This window comes from Apis mellifera, linkage group LG10 (assembly GCF_003254395.2).
Source record: "Apis mellifera strain DH4 linkage group LG10, Amel_HAv3.1, whole genome shotgun sequence".
NCBI lineage: Eukaryota > Metazoa > Arthropoda > Insecta > Hymenoptera > Apidae > Apis > Apis mellifera.
Window position 1 is genome coordinate 6,517,462 of NC_037647.1, and position 19,889 is coordinate 6,537,350.

A 19,889-nucleotide genomic window follows, 5' to 3' on the forward strand; every position below is an offset into this window, starting at 1 on the left:
TCCCTCCTTCCTATTCCTCCCTCTCTATCTATTCTCGTTCGCTTCGAAAATCAGATTACGATACGTCGATCGTCGTTAAATAGATAGAGATCATACTCCATTATGGAGTAACGAACGATTAAACGATCAATTGGTTGAATTTCTTAGTCACGAATCGGTAATTTCATCGAGATGCGTCATATTTTTTTTTTAAATCCATGTTTCTTCCGTTGAAATGATTTTCATCAGACACAGGTTTTATTTATAAACGCTTCTAGGAAGTTGCGCGAGAGAATAAATTGTTAAATTGATTTTGCAACAGAGATTTATCTGGAATTTACGCGGATAAATAAGTTTAATAATAAGTAATTAGAGTAAGTAAATCGCGGATGTTGAAAAATTTTTATAAATTTTTATAAATACGATCGAAAAATGTAGTTTAAGCGGACATTTGCTTTAATCTTCGAGTATAATGTGAACTATAGTTTGGATATTTTATATCATGCGTATTAGATTTTTATATATTTTAATTATATAAATAGAAAGAAAATTAATGTATAACTTAAATTTGATTTTATTTTAATAAAGCAATTATTTAATTAATAAAAATCCTCTTTTTTTTTTCTTTTCATTTTAGAAAAATTTATATTCATACATATTTAATAGACGTTTCACTATAATCGATATTGATTGTAAACGTTTCTTGAATCTGAGAAAAAAGAAAATTATCGGATCAATTTAAAACCAATTACGATAAAATGTAAAGACAACGATTAAGTTATTTTTACATTTTCCTGTTAATAAATTTCTTTTGTTTATCGAGGACACCAAGCCATGCATAACTACAAGTCAGTGTGGACTATCGACAAATAAATTACCCGAGGCTAGGATTTTGGCTGTTCAAGATTTCCATTAGGAGTAAGTCCGGAGAGAGGTTAAAACGTTTGGTATTAGTTCGGCTATCTAGCTTGCTACGGTTCGCCATTCGTCTCGGCTGAAAGATAGTTGAAAATAGTTAATTTCGAGGTTCGTAAGTTCTGAAGGACTCTTGGTGTTTGACGGATGTCATCGGGAAACCCAGCCGTTGTCGACTGGAATACCAGACGGGATTTCTAGTTTTTATTGCGACTATTTTCTCGACTCTTCCGTTTCATGACCGGCAATTTCCTTTTTCTGACTCTTTAAATTTATCTTTATTTCGATAGAAATTCGTGTAACTGTCTTGTCGCGAATTTTTACTACATTTTTCTTTGCGCGAAAGGTAAAAGTATCGAATGAAATTATTATTATTATAATTTCAATCATTTCGTTAAACGTCAAAATTCACGATCAATATTACCCACTAAATATTTATATCAAACTTCATCAACCCCACATTTATTTAATATCCTCCTATCGAGGAAATACCTATTAATAAATTCCCAATATCGGTCGAAACACTGACCAAACAGTTGTTAGCCTAAAAGCGGTAAACCTGATTCCTGAAATGCGCGGGAGTGTACTTGCTCACTATCAGAATCTATCTTTATTCGAGTGGATCCCAACGGGTTACCAGCCGGATGCTCCACCGGTGCTCGTGCAAGTTAAATAAATTAGTTCTAACTCTGTTCTATTGTAATTAGCGTGGACATGGAATAGTAGTAGCTTCTTGTCGTGTCGTTGAAATTGGCCCGATTTCGAATAGTTAAAAAAAAGTGGATCGAACACGAGGAGGATCCGGTATGAAAATTAATAGGGATCCACGCGTACAGGCGACAATTCGTGATTTTCGAAACGGGCGTTTTCAACGGGCGCGGAAATAGAAGCGGCAAAGGGAACCCATTCATCCGATGGAGCACAGTATGAATGGGGAAAATGAAATGGTCGCGCGAAATACCGGCGTATTTTCATCCAATGTTCGTCCAGCTTGTAATTAACAACACGTCGGTTCATTACGGGAGTTACATAATGTCGATCTATCTTATTACCCCGCTGCGGCGAAAATTTTCCACGATACCCGCCCTATGTATATCTATAATTTACCAAACGAGCCGGCACGCGACCCGCTATTAATAACGGAACACGGCTATTTCCGCTTGATTCACGATGGAGGGATGTATCTTTTGTGGAACGAACGATTGACACGGCTTTTCGATTTTATAATCTCATTGTTCGTGTTCACGAATCGTTGTTTCGTAGGTCGTGCGAGAATAGGAGGAAAAAATATGAACGTTGTATATTTCTCTTCTATCCTCTTTCAACAAAACGTTCATTGTAACTACTTGAAAATATTTTATTGGAAAGGGAATTGGAAAGAGAATTTAAGGTTAAAGGATACAACGTTTTCCTCCCTCGCGTAATCCGCATAAATCTGCAGAGAGTAAAATTTTTAAAATTTATAATTCCACGCCAAAGTTTCACGCGTCATCCATCCCCCAAACGCGCCCCATCCACGAAAACACGAGGCGTCGATAAAAAGGGAGTTTCGCGGCCCTTGTAACGAGAAGTTCTGGTGTCTCGTTTGTCAGGCTTAACACCCAGGATTGGTACAAATATGATAAGCCCGGTAATACGGGCTAACGCGTTAAAGAAAGTTATCGCCCCTTCGTGTTCACCCGCGGAAACATAAATTTCGTTGGATAATCCCGGGACGGAATGTGTCAGTGCACGCTCCGTAACACCGATGTCTACGATCTGTCGATTTGAATTCGATTAAGACTGTGAAGACGCGAGGCCGAGGGGAGGGGGATATAAGCATCGCTCCCACGGGAGGGTGCGAGGGATGGATGCGAGGGAAAAGGTACTTTCGATTAAATGGGCAGCCATCCGGCAAGAATAATCATAGCTGAATAACGGGGGCGTTTGTTATTGGACGAAATGTTAGCTCGTGCATTATTCAACGAGCGGAGGACTGGTATTGGTGTTGCTAATTCGATCGTGGATCTATCTATGTATCTTCATGGCCGAGTTATAGTTCCCAGGCGTTGTTGCTAATTAATACACCGAAGTCGGACATTATATCGGACAGGTTATTGGCGTAATTTCGGGAAAACGACGCCAGGTTGGCTGGGATAACAATCCGCGATCGTTGGAGTTACTTGTGCGAGTTTGACATCCATTGTTCGAGTATGCTCGTTGTTTCTACCTGCTGATTCTTTAGACGTTCAATTTCGACGATTGAAGTATCTTATAATCTTTATTTTTAATTTCGAAAATATGTCTCAAGCTCGTCAAAATTGGTGGAAGGCTGAATTTTTAAGAAAAAAAAGAAAAAACGCCAAATTGCATCACTAAAGGGATGGTTCGATCAAAGACAATTCAGATGATATCGAATCGATGGTTATAATATCCGTGACAAATGGATTTTCCCTCGCAATATTTCCATTTGACATTTTATTCCGAAAAAAATAGAAAGAGAAAGAGAGGGGAATTTTTTTGATAGTTACAGTGCACAAACGCGTGGAACGAATTAACGTGGGAAACAAAAGGTTAAAAGTCATTTAAAGCATGAAACAAAATCCTGTTGGGGAGGGAGGGGGAGGATTGGGTTTTTCCGCGAAAAATTCAACGGCGTATCGATAACACGAAGAAGGAAACAAAACGAGAAAAAGAGAAAGAGAGAGAGAGAGAGAGGAGAGAACAAAAAAAGAATAGTTGGAAATTCATTGAGGCCATTAAACGTCCGTTCGATATCGATGAAATTACTTAGGAAACCGATTTGCTTGCTCGATCGGATTAATGCGATCGGATTCGAATACCGGAACGGTGGATTTAATTAAATTTTCCTCCGCTCTAGATATACGTCCGTTTTCGTTTCATCATGATTTCCTCACCGACCTTCTTTTATCGATGGTAAACGTGCCGCTCGCGAAAAATAATTATTTCCGCCAGGAATGGTTCGCGGTATCCTGTCCTGGCCCGTGTTAAGAGGCGGCTTAACTAATTAACAACGGAAGCGTTGGGAGAGAAAAGCTGGCGCGTTGCCTTTTAACGTGTCGAAAGACTGGAAGACTAACAAAGTTTCCGGTTGTTCACGGCTTTCATGTGGCTCACGTCCCGCCCTGTTGCACTTTACGAGTACGGTAATTGGGTCATTGCGATGGCATCCCGGGGATTACTACGTTAAATTCCGAACTTTTGTTAAATAGACATCATGCTAATGAGCAGTTCTATATTGTTTATTTGAAACTGTTGAAACGGGGATGCGAACCATTGATAGGCATTGAAAGCCTGCTTTTCGACGTTCTCCAGGGTGAACGAGAGTTAATGACGAGAAGACTTACAGGTGAGAATCCTCTTAGATCTTTATTCGCGTATCAAAAAGTATTATTTACCGATCGATTTAGGCAAAAGAAAGATGATCTTTTCGTTTAAAATTCCTAAATCCTGTACTGTTGTTACGATCGAAATAAGAAAGTTATTTTAATTTCCAAAGATTAAAAAAATTACACGTTATGATTAAGAGTTTTTTTTAAAAAAAAAGAAGAAAAAAAAATTTAGGAAAACAAAAGAAAATTCGGATAAGATATTCGTTCGTTTCTCATAGTAAATTCCGCAATCCCATGAAATCGCCAGTCCGTCATGGGGGTGGAAAGAGAAATTTCCTTTTCCCGCGAGGAAGAGATTTCTGGCTTGGGAAATCTGACTGGAAAGGCAACGAATACGGCGATTCCAAAGGTTGAAGCATATCAAATCGCGAAATCGCGTAGGGAATATAGGGGATGCAACCCCTCTTGCACGCGACATAAAAGTATATTACATGTCGCGAGAAGGAAAGCGTTTTTTATAGATACGCATATAAGTCGATTCATAATTCGTAGATAGATGAATGAAAAGAATTCATCCTTAATTTAAATAGAAAAATATGTTGTTTAATATGTTTTAAATATATTTGAAATATGTAATTTATATACACGACTTTATATATGTAATAAATCAAAGCGAATTAAAAAATCAGTGTAATTTTTACCATAAAAGTATTGGTGCATTTCTACTGCATGTTTATTATAAAATATAATATTATATATTATATTATATTATCATAATATATAATATTATAATATGTAATATTATTTTTAAATATTTTAATTATATTTTATAATTATATGATATTCAATTTATAATTATTTTATAATTTTATATATACTATTTTTATTTTATATAATAAATGTATTAATATTTGTATTTTTATATCATATATATATATATTTTTCACACATATTTATGTATTTTACTTTATTTTCCTTTTATCAAAAAATTTCCTTTCCTTATTTTCTCCAATTTAAAAAAAAATCTTATTTTGAAATATTTGCATATATTTATTAATTTTCAATATGAATTTTTAAATTTAAAATTGCCGCGCTTCTTATTTTTCTCACAATATACTGATGAAATATCTAAATTTTGTCGATAAATTAGGAAAAGATAATAAAAAGAAAAATTTAATATCGGTGGCGCCATCTCGCGTTTGGATTCACGAAGCTCCGACTCGTTACTAGCATAACATGACATGCAAGGAGGTATGCGAAGTCAAAGACAAGGAACACACTATTGTGCGAGAAGGACAGAGAACATTTAAAATAACGCCACATGGAAAAATCATTAATTACTCGTTTTCTACTTAAAATTTCGATACATCTGAGGTCTCATTTTAAAGCTAGAACTCCAGGCAACTTTCTCATATCAATTTTAATACGAAATTATCTTTATTTATTTAATTATTAATAATTAATGCGTCATACGTTCTAATACATTGAAGGCGCCATATTGAAAATTCATTAATTATTCATTTTCTACTGAAAATTTCTGCACTTTTAAGCATGCATCTTGTAGCTACAACTATAGACAAGCTTCTCTTATCAATTTTAATGTAAAATTATTGTTAATTATTTAATTATTAATAATTAATGCATCATATGCTCTAACATGTTCTAATACATTAAAGACGCTATATTGAAAATTCATTAATTACTCATTTTTTACTGAAAATTTATGCACATTTAAGCATGCATCTTATAGCTAGAACTTCAGACAAGTTTCTTCTATCAATTTTAATGTGAAATTCTTATCAATTATTTAATTATTAATTATTAACGCATCATATGTTCTAATATGTTCTAATGCATTAGAGACGTTATATTGAAAATTTATTAATTACTCGTTTTCTATTGAAAATTTCTGCACTTTTAAGCATGCATCTTGTAGCTAAAACTTCAGGTAACTTTCTCATATCAATTTTAATGTAAAATTTTTGGTCATTAAATATTTATTAGCAATTATTATAAAGAATGTTGCGATCGTAAATATCCCGTCGGTAACCGAATCATAAATAATTAATTAATTTATTTAAATAACAAAAAAATTATGAATAAAAATTATACATGAATATAGAGAAGAAAACAACGTTTAAGATACATATATTGATATTTAGAAATAAATCTTATAATAATGTGAAATTAACGAAAAATGTGTTGCATGTCGGTAATGTTAATTTACATATGACACATTAATCGTTAATAATTAAATAGTTAACAAGAATTTCACATTAAAATTGATAGAAGAAACTTGCTTGAAGTTCTAGCTACAAGATTCATGCTTAAAAGTGCAGAAAATATTAATAAAAAACGAGTAATTAATAAATTTTCAATATAGCGTCTTTAATATATTAGAACGTATTAAGCATTAATCATTAATAATTAAATAAATAAGAAGCATTTCGCATTAAAATTGATATGAGAAAGTTGTCTGTAGTTCTAGCTTTAAAATGAGACCTTAAATGTATCGAAATTTTAAGTAGAAAATGAGTAATTAATGATTTTTTCATGTGGCGTTATTTTAAATGTTCTTTGTCCTTCTCGCACACTGATGCGTTCCTTTTCTATAACTTCGCATACCTCCTTGCATATCATGTTATGCCAATAACAAGTACGAGCTTCGTGAATCCAAACGCGAGATGGCACCACTGATATTTTCTATTTATTATCTCTTCCTAATTAATCGATAAAATTTAAATATTTTATCAATATTTTGTGAGAAAAATAAGTGCCACAATTTTATATTTACTAATATCTATTTGTTTTTTAAAGAAATTTAAAAAATAATGAATATATGGAAATTTTAATTTTATCGTAATTATTGATAAAATACATTCTGCCGATAACTAAGATATCGAAGAAAAGATTTTCGACGCTAACGCCATCTCGCGTTTGGATTCACGAAGCTCCGACTCGTTACTAGCATAACATGATATGCAAGGAGGTATGCGAAGTCATAGACAAGGAACGCAATATTGTGCGAGAAAGACAGAGAACATTTAAAATAACGCCACATGGAACAATCATTAATTACTCGTTTTCTACTTAAAATTTCGATACATCTGAGGTCTCATTTTAAAGCTAGAACTCCAGGCAACTTTCTCATATCAATTTTAATACGAAATCGTCTTTATTTATTTAATTATTAATAATTAATGCGTTATACGTTCTAATACATTGAACGCGCCATATTGAAAATTCATTAATTATTCATTTTCTAATGAAAATTTCTGCATTTTTAAACATGCATCTTGTGGCTAGAACTTCAGGCAACTTTCTCATAACAATTTTAATGTAAAATTTTTAGTCATTAAATATTTATTAGCAATTATTTTAAAGAATGTTGCGATCGTAAATATTCCGTCGGTATCCGAATCACAAAAAATTAATTTATTTATTTAAATAACAAGAAGATTATAAATAAAAATTATACATGAATATAGACCAGGAAATGACGTTTAAGATGCATATGCTCGTATTTAGAAATAAATCTTACAATAATGTGAAATTAATGAAAAATGTGTTGCATGTCAATTACGCTAATTTACATACTCATTAATCGTTAATAATTAAATAGTTAACAAGAATTTCATATTAAACTTGATAGAAGAAACTTGCCTGAAGTTCTAGCTACAAGATTCATGCTTAAAAGTGCAGAAAATATTAATAAAAAACGAGTAATTAATAAATTTTCAATATAGCGTCTTCAATATATTAGAACGTATTAGAACATATGATGCGTTAATTATTAATAATTAAATAATTAACAATAATTTTACATTAAAATTGATAGAAGAATCTTGTCTGAAGTTCTAGCTATGACATGCATGCTTAAAAGTGCAGAAATTTTCAATAGAAAACAAGTAATTAATGAAATTTCATTATAGCATCTTTAATGTATTAGAACGTATTAGAACATATGATGGGTTAATAATTAATAATTGAATAATTAATAAGAATTTCACATTAAAATTGATAGAAGAATCTTGTCTGAAGTTCTGGCTATAACATGCATGCTTAAAAGTGCAGAAATTTTTAGTAAAAAACGAGTAATTAATGAATTTTCTCTATAGCGTCTTTAATGTATTAGAACATGTTAGAACATATGATGCGTTAATTATTAATAATTAAATAATTAACAATAATTTTACATTAAAATTGATAGAAGAAACTTGTCTGAAGTTCTAGCTATAACATGCATGCTTAAAAGTGCAGAAATTTTCAGTAGAAAACGTGTAATTAATAAATTTTCAATATGGCGCGTTCAATGTATTAGAACGTATAACGCGTTAATTATTAATAATTAAATAAATAAATAGAATTTCGTATTAAAATTGATATGAGAAAGTTGCCTGGAGTTCTAGCTTTAAAATGAGATCTCAGATGTATCGAAATTTTAAGTAGAAAACGAGTAATTAATGATTTTTCCATGCGACGTTAATTTAAATATTTTCTATCCTTCCCGCACAATATTGCGTTCCTTGTCTATGACTTCGCATACCTCCTTGCATATCATGTTATGCTAGTAACGAGTCGGAGCTTCGTGGATCCAAACGCGAGATGGCGTTAGCGTCGAAATCCTTTTCATAGATATTCGAGTTATCGGCAGAATGCATTTTATCAATAATTACGATAAATTTAAAATTTCCATATATTCATTACTTTTTAAATTTCTTAAAAAAACAAATAGATATTAGTAAATATAAAATTGTTGCATTTATTTTTCGCACAAAATATTGATAAAATATTTAAATTTTATCGATAAATTAGAATAAGATGATAAAGAAAATATCAGTGGTGCCATCTCGCGTTTGGATTCACGAAGCTCGTACTCGTTACTAGCATAACATGATATGCAAGGAGGTATGCGATGTCATAGAAAAGGAACGCAACATTGTGCGAGAAGGATAGAAAACATTTAAAATAACGTCACATGGAAAAATCATTAATTACTCGTTTTCTACTTAAACTTTCGATACATCTGAGGTCTCATTTTAAAGCTAGAACTCCAGGCAACTTTCTCATATCAATTTTAATACGAAATCGCATTCATTTATTTAATTATTAATAATTAATGCGTTATACGTTCTAATACATTGAACGCGCCATATTGAGAATTCATTAATTATTCATTTTCTACTGAAAATTTCTGCACTTTTAAGCATGCATCTTGTAGCTAGAACTTCAGGCAACTTTCTCATATCAATTTTAATGTAAAATTCTTGGTCATTAAATATTTATTAGCAATTATTGTAAAGAGTGTTGCGATCGTAAATATTCCGTCGGTATCCGAATCACAAAAAATTAATTTATTTATTTAAATAATAAGAAAATTATGAATAAAAATTATACATGAATATAGAGTAGGAAACAACGTTTAAGATACATATATTGGTATTTAGAAATAAATCTTAGAATAATGTGAAATTAATGAAAAATATGTTGCATGTCGGTAACGTTAATTTACATATGACGCATTAATCGTTAATAATTAAATAATTAACAAGAATTTTACATTAAAATTGATAGAAGAAACTTGTTTGATGTTCTGGCTACAAGATACATGCTTAAAAGTGCAGAAATTTTTAATAAAAAACGAGTAATCAATAAATTTTCAATATAACCTCTTTAATGTATTAGAACATATGAACATTAATAATTAATAATTAAATAATTAATAAGAATTTCACATTAAAATTGATAGAAGAAACTTGTCTGAAGTTCTAGTTATAACATGCATGCTTAAAAGTGCAAAAATTTTCAGTAAAAAACGAGTAATTAATGAATTTTCAATATAGCGTCTTTAATGTATTAGAACGTATTAGAACATATGATGCGTTAATTATTAATAATTAAATAACTAACAATAATTTTACATTAAAATTGATAGAAGAAACTTGTCTGAAGTTCTAATTATAACATGCATGCTTAAAAGTGCAAAAATTTTCAATAGAAAAAGAATAATTAATGAATTTTCAATATAGCGTCTTTAATGTATTAGAACGTATTAGAACATATGATGCGTTAATTATTAATAATTAAATAATTAACAATAATTTTACATTGAAATTGATAGAAGAAACTTGTCTGAAGTTCTAGCTATAACATGCATGCTTAAAAGTGCAGAAATATTCAATAGAAAACGAATAATTAATGAATTTTCAATATAGCGTCTTTAATGTATTAGAACGTATTAGAACATATGATGCGTTAATTATTAATAATTAAATAATTAACAATAATTTTACATTAAAATTGATAGAAGAAACTTGTCTGAAGTTCTAGCTATAACATGCATGCTTAAAAGTGCAGAAATTTTCAGTAGAAAACGAATAATTAATGAATTTTCAATATAGCGTCTTTAATGTATTAGAACGTATTAGAACATATGATGCGTTAATTATTAATAATTAAATAATTAACAATAATTTTACATTAAAATTGATAGAAGAAACTTATCTGAAGTTCTAGCTATAACATGCATGCTTAAAAATGCAGAAATTTTCAGTAGAAAACGTGTAATTAATAAATTTTCAATATGGCGCGTTCAATGTATTAGAACGTATAACGCGTTAATTATTAATAATTAAATAAATAAATAGAATTTCGTATTAAAATTGATATGAGAAAGTTGCCTGGAGTTCTAGCTTTAAAATGAGACCTCAGATGTATCGAAATTTTAAGTAGAAAACGAGTAATTAATGATTTTTCCATGTGGCGTTATTTTAAATGTTCTCTGTCCTTCTCGCACAATATTGCGTTCCTTGTCTACGACTTCGCATACCTCCTTGCATGTCATGTTATGCTAGTAACGAGTCGGAGCTTCGTGAATCCAAACGCGAGATGGCGTTAGCGTCGGAAACATTTCGATCGCTCTCTAACTTATCGACAAAATGTATTTTATTAACAATTAAGATAGAATTTAAAATAGAAACGCAGTAATTATAATCAAAATTGATTATAATTAAAAAAATTGTCTGGATAAAAATATTTAAACAGTATAAAAATGAATAACAAAGAAAAGAAAAGATATTTTCTTACACATATGCGTTTCTAATTTACAAATAATTTTCTAATTTATGTACAAAATATATCGACTTGCTTTATCATATAAAAAAATTAATTTACACGTAAAATATATGTAAAATATACAATATTTTTGTAACATATGACAATATATATCATTTTACATAATTGTAGAATATATATTTTCATATCTCTATCGCATTTTTACCGTGGAATACGTTCAAAATTGATCGCAAAATTTTTGATCGATGAAAAAAATCTTCATCTCGACGTGACAACAAACAGAACAGCTAAATGGTAAGATTGATCCGCAAAAATCGATGTCAGAATATTTTTCAGCACGCGTTGGGGATCATAGACCGTACGTTTAAACGGGCAATCCGAGAAATGGCATCATAAATAAGCGAAAACGCAGTTCGTTTCATTTCTCCGTGGAGGAATCACCCCTATTGCCAACGGCACACGTATCGCCAATTATAGAGCGGTTTGTACACGTGCGCTCACACGTAGGGGTAGGTACGTGTAGTCCAAAGGGGTGGCCTTGCCACGTGTAATTTGTCTGCGTTACGTTACTTGGAAAGCTCCAGGATTCCGACGGCCCCTCTAATATAAAAAAAGTGCAATCTTCCTCTCGGCAAAGCGCACAAACGCCACAAGAAATTCGTATTTCTAATGTGACACGCCGGATTACGGGATTTATCGGGGGAGGATTCTAAGTGCGTTCACGCCGACAACGGGGACCTTTAGATGAAACGAATGTCCCCGTCGAACGATGGCCAAACCGAGAGATCGCATATTTTTATCCTTTACGTATCGTCATTCATCCTTTACGTCCACTTTCTTCTTTCCTCTTATTGTTATTCGTTCCTCGTCAGTGGCAAACTCTAATTATTAGCTGCAACAAATATGTGCGTGTTTAAATATAAATAATAAAAAAAAAAAAGTAAAGCCTAAATTAAATATTTATTTCATCCATCAGATATTAACAATTATTTCATACAACCGGATGTGTGTATTTTTCACGAATCGTATGCATTTCGCGCATCGTTACATTTTTACATTTTTCCATAAATGCATAAATATCCGTAGTTTAATTATCGCGAATTTACGCGTTCAATATGGTTGTGCATACAATAGGATGAAAATTTGTTTTTCCTCTTGAAATATTTTCATCGATCAAAAGAAGGATGAAAAATATCGTTAATATCAAGTTGCATACGAGTTGAAAACAACAACTCGTATCATTAATAAAGATACGAGATCTGTTCGCGGCTATGATTAATCTTACCGTGCGTATACGAATAAACGGACCAAACCAAAGCCAAGTTTTAATTTGAAAAAAAAAAAAAAAAAAAAAAAGATCCTCCTCCACTCTCGTCACATCCTCTTTCACGCGCAACGCCGCCGCCTCAATTCTCCTCCGAGCTTACCGAGCCGAGGAATAAAAATCTTTCCATGTCTCTTTCATGCATCGACTCTTCTCCAAACTCTTAATTCCAACGGGATTCGTTGTAGTGACTCTCTCTCTCTTTCTCTCTTTCTTTCTCATCGTACGTCTTCCTTCCCTCGAATCCGGTCGCTGGAACACAATCCGGCGTTGAACACGATTCGCCACGATTATTTTCCAACTCGCATCTAAACTATGTCCAATTTATTGCATATTCCAGGCGCTCGTTTCGTAATGACGGAACAACGGTGTGGTATCACGGTTGCGCCGCCTCCTTCAAAGTTTCGACTTCCAACTGCGCCAGAGTACCCAGCTGATGTATTCAATTTACAGTCGCGGAAACTTTACATCCATGCCGCTCCCTTAATTGTCCGGAACGCTGTGCGACTACCGAAATGAAAATGGAACGGAGTTTGCAACGTTTCGGGGGGCTGCGTCCTTTTCCTTCTTTCATTAGGTAGCTGCTCCCTGGATACGAGTAAATCGGTGTATTTCAACTACTTTATGAAACAGTGTTCTCCTTGGCTCCCTCCTCCCTCGTTGTTAAACACGAACGAGAACTTAGGTTGGCAGGGGGAGACGAAAAAAGCTTGCACGTGCAGGGAAAAACTTTTGAATCGAGAGCCTTGAACCTTTGAAGCCAAGAAGTCGCTCCGGTTTCCCTCCCCCATTTATCCACTTTCCTAATTTACTTTCTCCTATTCGATTGGCAATTAGACAAACATACGAACGTCTATTTAGTTCGTATGAAAGTTACGAAAAGCGAAGCGAGCCAATTTAACGGCGAACAACTCAGGACCATCTCATGTTTATTTCATTGAAGGGAAAAGCGAACGGATAATACCTTGTTCGTGTCGTGGAAACGCGCTAAGGAAAAAAGGGGAGGACGAAAAGAACGAGAGAAGACTGCACAATACCCTTCCTTTCCCTCTCTTATTTTATCTCCAAAAATTAATTCCAAGATCGAGAATCAACGAAAACTTTGTAAGATCTATCTTTTCAATTTTTCTTGCGTTCCGTAATCGATAATCAATTATTAATCGAATCTCTCTCATGAAATTCATCAGATACGAATGGTTATCCGATCCGATGACTCAAGAGAATGCAATTATATCTTCTCTTCTCCCCCATCACACTGGCCCGTTTCACAGCTGGGTCGAAAGAAGGTTTCGTTAAGTTTTAACGATCGCCAAGTGTAACATAGCATTCTCCATTCGTCCGGTTGACGATCGTTAAAACGAATCGGGGGTAATTTGCGCCTTCCAGTTCGCATTGTCGGTCTCCGCGCGTAATGAAACGCTGTCCTCTCTTTTCTTCTCTCTCTTTTCCCCTCTTTTCATCTCGTTTCTTTTCCGCTCGCGTTTTATTTCCACCTCGTGAGATTATTATCGAAGAAAAAGTGGGGGAGAGAAAGGGGAGGAGGGAGAATCGCGAAAGAATGCGAGGAATCGTTAATCGTTTTCGATGGTCTTTCCTATCGAGGAATTTGAAAACTGGCAAAACTTGCAACTTTCGTTTGGAATCGAGATTTAAGTTGGGGCTGGGGGTAATCTCGTTATAGGGGTTAGTACGTGGAACGTGGTTGATCGGAAACATTGTTCATTGCCCTTCGTCCTTTTAGTTTGACGTAGAGGAGGGCGGATCTGGTTCACGCGGGAAGATAAAAATTTTTTGTATAATCCGTTTCGATTCTAATTTCTTTCTTCTTCTGTTATAATTTTTCCACGAAAAATTCATTAATCCTTCTCTTAACAAAGATCGTTTACTACGATTATATCGGACTAAATCCAAAACAGAATAAAAAACAGAAAACTTCGAGACTTCTTCCCATCCAACGTATATATTTTCCGCTATTGTGTCGCGCGCGAGGTTGAAATCACGTACACCTTCGATTTTCCATAATTAATAAACCGGGAGGAAAAGTCGGAGTGAGAGGTATCGAGCATATCTCCGCCGCAACTGAACTCTATGTCCTGTACCTATAATTTCATTTCCACGTGTGGAGAGAGAGAGAGAGAGAGGAATCCTCTATCGATACTCTCGCATACGTATTCCTCGGTAATCACCTTGACGCGGCCATGTTCCCGCGGAACGGTCTACTAATTAGCCGGTTTCGATCGTGTCTTGATGATATGTGCGCAATTATTTATGCAAATCAATCCTGTTCAGCCGATCCGTTTTATATCGCGCGAGGGAGGGGGAGGGGGAGGGAGGACATTAGTTAGCGCGAAATCCGCGGGGGGGAAGGGAGAGGGAGAATTTGTAGGATCGATCGGGCGAGGGGAGGCGCCGGCAAGGGTGGAAAATAGGATTGGATCAAAGCGGTGCAAATGAGGAGGTTAACGGCCTTCAGGCTAGTTACGTTTCTCTGTATACCCCGTGTACACGTAGGTGCACGTGTGTTGTGCCCAGCCGGATGACCGCGTCGCCTCGTTAATATTAAGCATAAGGTCAATAAGGTGAGCGTTAAATGGGGCGGATGTCGCTTTGACCGGCGCCTCGCCTTCCACGTTGACGGCCGTTATGTACGCCTCTCCTCTCGTTCGTTTCGTTCCGTGGAAAAATTCCGATCGCTTTGTAGGATTAAGTGTTTTCCGCGTTTTTTCATAGCAGCGGATGGAACAACGCTCGTTATCGCGTAATCTACGCATCTCTCGTGTTCTTTCGTTTGATTTTTGAAACGGGAATGGATGAAAATCTTTGCGTCGAAGAAGAAATATTCTTTCTCATAACGGTGTAAGCGTTTGCACAAGTTATCGACGAGTCAATTAATTATTTGATAAGATAATAAAAGGGATAAAGAAAATAATTGGACTACCTTCGATTTATTTCCGGAACTTTTCGAAGGTTGTTCGACGAAAAAGAGGATTTTGATACCGTTTATAATAATTTCTTAAGTTATAGAAACAAATTTTCCAGACAGAGTAAATTTTACAACGCGTCTTTCATCCGCTTAATAATAAAATTGAAAAAGTGGTCTCGGAGTACGAAAGAGGAACGGGGTGGAAGAAACGGTTGAAGAAGAGTAAGAAGAGGGAAACGAAAGGAAAAAAAAAAGTAGAAAGAGAAATAGAGGGAGAGGAAATTCTAAAAAAGACACCGATACTCTTAAAACCTTTGGAATGGCCAGGGGTCACGCGAGTTCACCAAGCAATCTGAATGCGTGCTTCTCCTAATGAAGCTTCTGAATAGCGACTTGCGACTCTAACAGGAAGACTGATGCACGGCCCTCGGTATTAAGAAAATAAACTTCCTTAAGCCAAGTCCTGGAATGCCTTCTCGTTAGTTTTCTCGATGCCAAAGAGCCGGGGATATATATCCCTTGGTTTGAATGCAGCTTCCTGGACCCGCTCCCGACCACCCTCTCTCAACTGCTTCTTCTTCTTCTTCTTCTTCTTCTTCTTTCAGACCCGGGTAAAAAAAGTCGAAAGTAGTTTACCGTCTGCGGATATAGAGGATTCTATGGAATATTCGGATCGATCTTTCCCGCAGGGAAAGGGAAAGGATGGTTTACTTACGTTAGGAGAAAAGCGATGAACAGGGAGGCGAAGTCGAAAAATGATCCGAAAATATAATATTGTTGCATCGATATTCTGCATTCTCTCTTCTCTATTTTTCATTTTGCCTCGAACAGAGATTAATCGCATCAGAGGTCGAGTAATGATGGTACGTATCATCTTATGATTTTCAATTTTTTTCAGACTATCCAAATTTTGAGCCTGAGGAAGAGATATTAGATTTCGAATTAATAAATTATTCGAAAATTTTTGATAAGTTTCGACGGTTATTCTAATAGGAAAAGTTGAACCAAGTTGAAGAGCTTTGTGTATTTTTCTCGATTCGTTTTAAAAATATTAAATATACGTGCATGAAAGATGAACTGGATTGTTATTTGAATTATATTGAACTGACTTAATGGGATGAAATGAGAGAGGGAGGAGTCGAAAGACCGGTTTGTTTGTCGAAAACGAAAGATGAAACGTTTAAAAGAGGAAAATTAATAGTTCGGGTGATTGCTTGGATATAAAGACGTCTACCTACTAATTAAAATTTCTGTTCCCGGAAAAACCGACGGTAGAAGCCTCTAGATAACTGGTAAAGCTTCGCGTACCTTTTCAAAGTGATTATCTCACAAAGAAGAAAGCCTTTAATCTGGCCCGTAGACGGCTATTTAATTATAAAAAATAATATTCACTTGAAAAATGATTTTTCAGCTTAAAGGGAAACTTCGTGAAAATTCGTAAGATTTCCATATTAACGTTTTCTTCTTCCTTGATGAGAAAAAGCTCTTTCATAATCAACCGTTGTTAACCGTTGAATTATCGGCGGATGGCACGTTCTCGTCACGAAAATCTGAAACATTTTGCGCAATCCAATTAGTTCTCTCGGGATTAAAGTAAGATGAAACAATGCAAGCAATTTCATCTATCCTTCTTTTTTTTTTTACGTAATATCGTAAATGTTAATTCTCCGTTGGAAATTATGCAAAATTATAAATCGATCGTAAAACGATATTTTATATTATCTTCGGATGAAAAAAAAAATTAATTGCCTATAAAACTTGATTAGATACACGACGAATTGTACAATAGAACCGTCACATTCTCTATCTACGATTAATTTCACGTATTCTCCCTGTTTTATTAAAATTTAATTTTTTGTCCAAGACACGTTAAAAAAATAAGATTCTAAACATCGAATACCAAGTTTTCTTCTTTCTTCTTTCTTCGCAACGACGAATCGATCGAAATCAAGCGAAAACGAGATTCAACGTAAAACATTCCAAGTTGAATAAAGAAAGATTAGGTAGGTCGATATATTCACTGACCCACCCCTGCCCATTTGAATTTTATTCGACGTCCCATGGAACCGTTGACAAATTCCATTCCGTTAAGTGAAGGCGCGGCTGACGTGTCGAGTCTCGTACTCGTTCCACTCCTCCTCCATTCACCCGAAGAGTAGCTCGACGACGTGGCGAGATACACCGCCGAAACTTTCCCTGCTTTTCTTCCTCCACCCCGTTACGTCCCATCGTCTTTTCCCTTTGCGAGCATCCACCTTCTTCTTCTTCTTCCTCTTCTTCTTCCAGTTTCCGCAGCCCTCCAACCTTTGGGGAGGAAGGAAGCATGGTGAGAGGAGCATCATCCCTTTTCTGGCCCCTATACCCAACCACCACCACCCTATCATCCCTCCCTCTCCGCCCGTTTTTGCCGCGTAGCTCCGCTCTCGTTACACTTCAACCCTCGTGCAACCCCAAAACGTTACGCTTAGTTTGATTCAGCACGTGGTACCAGCCACTTGCCCTCTCCCCTTCTCTCTTTCTCCTGCCATTTCTTCGGCCCCTTCGTTTCACCCTGCGTATTTCATCCCTCGATCCCTGCCCCCATTCTCGACACCCCTCGTGACGCGATGTTATAAGCCTTTCACGTTTAGTAGAATTCGCGCGCTAATTGCGCGACCATGCGGAACGTGATCGATGGGATCGATCGATGCGAGGTATAGGATAGTTTTTTCTCGAATATTTTTTTTTATTTTTTTAATTTTTTCGCCCACTATTTAACAATTCGTAACATTTTTCATCATCAAATTTTTTCACATTTAGTTTAGAATGCGAATCGTATCTGTGATCGACGAGATCGATCGATATATGGGAATAGAATATTCGAATATTTCTTTTTGAAATACGATTTACCATTCCTTTTCGAGTATTTTGCGAAAAAAAAAAAGATTATTCTTATTACTTTTCTCCCGTTATAAAAAAATCTGAGTTTAAAAACTGGCTAAACGAAGCGACGAGCCGGCGCTGCGGCGTTCCAGTGGTCGAAAACATTCAGCAAAGCTTGCGGTTTAACGTATAGTTAAATACTCAGGTGTAACGTTTGCTCGGGTAACCGGGTTTCATTTTTAACGACTCGCCGTCGCTTTCGTAAACGGGAGGGAATCGCGTTGAAATGCAAACAAAATCAGGTAGAGGGGAGGGGGGGGGAAGGGGTCGGTCGACGTCGGAGGTTGAAACGAAAAGAGGAACTTCGGGCGACAAGGAATTTCTGGAATTTCCACCCGTGGCTGCTTTACATATTAACTAATTCCGCTATCTGGCCCGCCCCAACTTTGGATTAGACGATTCCCCGGTTAGCAATACCGCATAATGCGATGCAATGTTCGTGCTTGATTGTAACTTCTCTCATGGAAATTGCCATTATCATTCGGTTGGTTAGCGCTAATAGAAAAACTGACCTATTTCGTCCTCCCTCCCTCCCTCCCTCCCTTCGTGGAGAGGAAACTTGGAAATTTTTGCACATCGTATCGCTCGTATCCCTCCCTCCCCTTCCCTCGATTCGCTTTATTGGGTTTCATTTCACGAATTTTCCGCCAGAGAAATTTCGGTACACACCTAGTTTGTTTTAATCCAAAATCCATTCGCTATCGATTAAATTTCCGATGTGCGGGAATAAAATTTCGATTCATCGGAAGGGTGTTAAGGATAATTTTTTTCTGAATTATTTAAACGAAAAGGATATTGTAGGAAATATATTTGTTTAAAAAAAGAATTGATGGAAATAAACACGCGACGGGATATATTTTTTCTAAAATAGAAGAAAAATCCTTGAACCGTGGTGTTACGGTAAATCGGCTCCCGGCTGGCTTTATAAACGATTGAACGAAATCGGAATGGTTCCGTGCTTTTTACGTAACCGTACACGCGAATAACGTTACACGGATCATTTTTGTGTCCGCGCATCATCTCGTTACGTCGCCCGTTTCTGATAAAGTTATCGGGCGAAAAAGGTCGCATCGAAATAACAAAAAATTATAAACTATCTGATTGAATTTCAAAATTAATTCGATATTATCCCCTTGTATTTGTAACATTATAACGAATAACAATAGGTTTTTTTAACTTGCGAGAAATGAGAATCACAATTGTTCTATCTTCCAAAAATTAATTATAATAATAATAACAAGCTTGTTGATAATCTTCTTCTTTCCAAAATCACACGGATATTCCACGGATATTCCAAATAACCAAGTAATCCATCGTTTCTTCAACGTCATAGGCAACGAATTCCGCGCGTGAAGGAACGACGCGAAGGTTAATCAATTCCAGACGCGGCGTCGTTTCCGCAGACTTAATTCGTGCTTGG

General features: G+C 35.2%; 1 long non-coding RNA gene across 7 annotated transcripts in view; it reads right to left on the reverse strand.

The window, feature by feature from the left end:
* Nucleotides 1-12,241: 12,241 nt before the first annotated feature.
* The window catches only part of LOC113219060, a 205,135-nt gene continuing 197,487 nt past the window's right edge, over nucleotides 12,242-19,889 (reverse strand). Inside the window, exons 4-7 of one of the 7 annotated variants that reach the window (XR_003305528.1) lie at nucleotides 17,448-17,851; nucleotides 16,940-17,097; nucleotides 16,263-16,463; nucleotides 12,242-16,186 (exon numbers count right to left, since the gene is read on the reverse strand). This is a non-coding gene — a long non-coding RNA (uncharacterized LOC113219060). Of the gene's footprint in view, nucleotides 16,187-16,262; nucleotides 17,098-17,447; nucleotides 17,852-19,889 lie in introns of all 7 variants that reach the window. The other 6 variants (XR_003305527.1, XR_003305526.1, XR_003305523.1 and 3 more) reach the window with 6 other exon arrangements.